Genomic DNA, 3,999 nt, shown 5'->3' with positions numbered 1-3,999 from the left:
CATGTTGCAGGTCCTGCACGGGCCTTTCTGGATACAGAAAATGTTCGACTGCTGCCCTGGCCAGCACATTCTCCATATCTCTCACCAATTGAAAACGTCTGGTCAGTGGTGACCGAGCAACTGGCTAGTCACAATACGGCAGTCGCTACTCTTGATGAGTTGTGTTATCGTGTGGAAGCTGCATGGGCAGCTGTACCTGTACACGCCACCAAAGCTCTGTTTGAGTCATTGCCCAGGCGTATCAAGGTCGTTATTACGGCCAGCGGTGGTGGTTCTGGCTACTGATTTCTCAGGATCTATGCACCCATATTGCGTGAAAATGTAATCACATGTCAGTTCTTTTATTATATATTTGTCCAATGAATATCCGTTTATCATCTGCATTTCTTTTTGGTGTGGCAACTGTAATGGCCATTAGTGTAAGTCCACACTTGTTCACTGATACGTGGACTGTGAGCTTCCTAAGCTGTTTATTACGTAATGCCTTATGCCTTTGGGTTGAGAAGTGGGGAGGACGCCTCGGCCAGAACGCCAGCATCGGTATCGCTCTCACGGGTCACACTTTCCGGTCGCGTAACTCAGCCGCCGACGTGGAGTACGTTCGACAAGTACAGCGGCACGGCTGGTGAATAATTTTCGTGCCCTAGCACAGTCACGCGTCTGCGCAGTGCGGCGCTCCGCGGCTCGACAGCTGAAGGACGTAGGCCGCCCGCCGCGAGAGTAAATATTCGGGCGCGGTCCCCGCGGGCTAATCGCGGACTGCTGGTGCAACATTCAGCGCCGGCCGCGTGCGCCGGAAAGAGCTCGCTCAGCGGGGCCGCGACGGCGCGCAATATTTCACGCTACCAGCTTCGTCGCTTTGTCGCCTGAATGGAAACAGAGCCTACCGCCAGGCCCACCACCGAACGTCACTGCGCCCGTTTTAGAAGCGCGGTGACGATTACAGCTTTCGTTTGACAGAGAGGCCGAAACTTGCGGAATAATGAAACTGGATAGCCAGAATATCTGCTCAAACTTTAATTTTAAGTGAGAATGCGTGTTAGCTGGATCCGAGTCAAAGACAGAAGTTTCCACCGCACACCAGGCAATGAAACTTGTAATCAATGGCCATAGTATTTTCAGTGGTTTTGTAAACTTGGAAACTGGTCTGTATCGATTCGCGTAATAGAAGACAAAGAGAAACAAAATTAAATGCTAATATGCTCCAAATTTTGATACTTTTCATCGTCAAAAGCGCCCTTAAAAAAGCAACGAGGCGCATGGGAAAGCAAACGCATCCAAAGTGCATCAGTTTCTGTCGAAAAATTTTACACTTCAGCACTTCGGTACAAATAAACATTGAACCGCTCCCATAGTCTCACTTTAAATAAACGGGTTGAATGTTTCTTTATGTAACGTACACGGGTTTTTGAAGGTCAGCCGGCCGGATTGGCCGTGCGGTTCTAGGCGCTACAGTCTGGAACCGCGCGACCGCAGGTTCGAATCCTGCCTTGGACATGGCTGTGTGTGATGTCCTTCGGTTAGTCAGGTTTAAGCGGTTCTAAGTTCTAGGGGACTGATGACCACAGCAGTTGAGTCCCATAGTGCTCAGAGCCATTTGAACCATTTGAACCGGAGGCCCTCGCCACAGGACATTCCATTTAATTTTCTTTAACGATCTCCGATTTGGAATATCCAGTGAATCTAGCTCCAACTACCGTTCTGCATTCAAAGTCTGTTAATTCCCACCACTCGGTCATTATCTCGTCATATCCTTCCTTACAGAAACCACCCGAGTACAAATGACAGCTCCACCCATAAAGCACTCCTTCTTCAGGCCACCAGTGGCCCATCAGGACCATCCGACCGCCGTGTCATCCTCAGTTGAGGATGAGGATAAGCACACCGCTCTCTCGGTCGTTGTGATGATATTCTTCGACCGGAGCCGCTATTACTCGGTCGATTAGCTCCTCAGTTGGCATAACGATTCTGAGTGCACCGCGAAATATGGCAACAGCTCATGGCGGTCCGGATGGTCACCCATCCAAGTGCCGGCCACACCCGACAGCGCTTAACTTCGGTGATCTGACGGGAACCGGTGTATACACTGCGACAAGGCCGTTGCCTACAGCTCCACCCATGCACAGCCCTTTTATACCCTGTGTACGCGATATCGCCGCCATATGTATATATACACATCGCTATCCTATGACTTTTGTCTCTTCAGTGTTTTTGACTGTGTGGATGTGACGCGTGCCAGTAAACAATATCACTTCACTGAGACTAATTATCCTTTCCTAGGCAACCAAGTGTTGTTTTGCAGGCGATACCGTGTGGTAATTCGTCTAGCGCTCTGGGTTATCATCTCAGAAAGTTACGAGACAATGAATTTTAATAAGAATATCTTGTACATTTGGTTCTGTGTTGCTTACAGTAATTGTAAATATGACGTATTTTTAATTAACTGTTCCACAAAAGTCGAATTACAATGAACTGACGAATCACATATGCGTAAAACACTACAATATACACCCTAAGTAAGTTATTATAAGAAATATATTTCTTTTGTGCGATATAGACGCCGCTGATGGTGGGAAATGGCCCAAACTACCTGACGAAACGAAGCAACTTTTGTCAAATCACAAATCAGCTTTTGTCGATCATTTAGTTAATAGCACGACATATTTGCGATTTTAATAAGATTGAAACTTTCTCTAATATCTTCACATGCTGTGATATGGGATGACATACTATAAATCGGAAGTATAAGAACCGAGCAAAAATACATAGAGCACAAAGTTGCACTGAAACTAACCGCGAAAACGACTGGCGTCAACTTAAAGTCAATGGAAAGTACATACGATGACGTAAGTACGACCGCTGAACATTGGCAGAACCTTGCAAGCCGGAGTCAAGTATGCAAGTAGATTCCATTGTTGATAAAGCGGAGAGAGTGAGGGCGATAGAATTAGATCATGAACCATTTACACCCAACTGACCTACTCCATTTGGCCACAGGCGCCCAAAGTTTTACTTCTATCGGAACCGACAACAACACAAAAAAAAAATGCAGCCGCAGCACTATTATTGGTCTTCTAAGTCAGTCACGAGCGTCATCAGATAACCATCATGGTTGACTTTTAAATCACTAACGAGTTGACACAAGGACAATGCTTTCGCGTTTCGTCACAGGGTTATTTGGTAAGCGTGATAGCGTTACGGAGATGTTTAGCAAACTCAAGTGGCAGCCTCTGCAAGAGAGGCGCTCTGCATCGCGGTGTAGCTTGCTGTCCAGGTTTCGAGAGGATGCGTTTCTGGATGAGGTATCGAATATATTGCTTCCCCCTACTTATACCTCCCGAGGAGGTCACGAATGTAAAATTAGAGAGATTCGAGCGCGCACGGAGGCTTTCCGACAGTCGTTCTTCCCGCGAACCATACGCGACTGGATCAGGAAAGTGAGGTAATGACAGTGGCACGTGAAGTGCACTCCGCCACACACCGTTGGGTGGCTTGCGGAGTATAAATGTAGATGTAGATGTTTATCTAATGTCTGCTCGATGTCTGACGAGCGAAACCGATAACAGTGAACCAAATTGCATAAACTGTGCCTGTTTTATTCGAAAATTACTCCAAACTGTCGCTGTGTTCCCGGCAGGCTCTCCTACGTTTTCTAACTTCGATCCTTTTTATATTTAATATCACTGTACGCTGTACGGTTGATTTCTTCGAGAAATTAAATGCAAAATTCTTACTAGAAGACAACCAGCCTCTATAACAACTGTCTCGTTGCACTTGTCGGAGTTAGGGACTTCATTTCTTCGTCGGTAGATGTTCAAATTATGTTTGTTTCGCAACTTGCAAACGAGCTGCTGTCCCTTCACGAGAAAGGGCATGAGGAAGTCAACATCTTCATCGTTTTACAAGATCTTATTGACGTATGATTTTCCAACATAATGAACTGGTAAACGAATTCATACCCATCTTTGGCTGTGAGCTCTTTCTTATAATGCGCTGTAG

At 46.4% G+C, this 3,999-nt stretch overlaps 1 pseudogene; it reads right to left on the bottom strand.

Moving 5' to 3' along the window:
- Positions 1 to 1,987: 1,987 nt before the first annotated feature.
- Positions 1,988 to 2,105, bottom strand: LOC126290848 (5S ribosomal RNA; annotated as a pseudogene).
- Between the last annotated feature and the right edge of the window lie 1,894 nt (positions 2,106 to 3,999).

This window comes from Schistocerca gregaria, chromosome 1 (assembly GCF_023897955.1).
Source record: "Schistocerca gregaria isolate iqSchGreg1 chromosome 1, iqSchGreg1.2, whole genome shotgun sequence".
NCBI lineage: Eukaryota > Metazoa > Arthropoda > Insecta > Orthoptera > Acrididae > Schistocerca > Schistocerca gregaria.
Note: the sequence above shows the minus strand (reverse complement) of the source record. Positions and strands in the feature narration are given on the sequence as shown.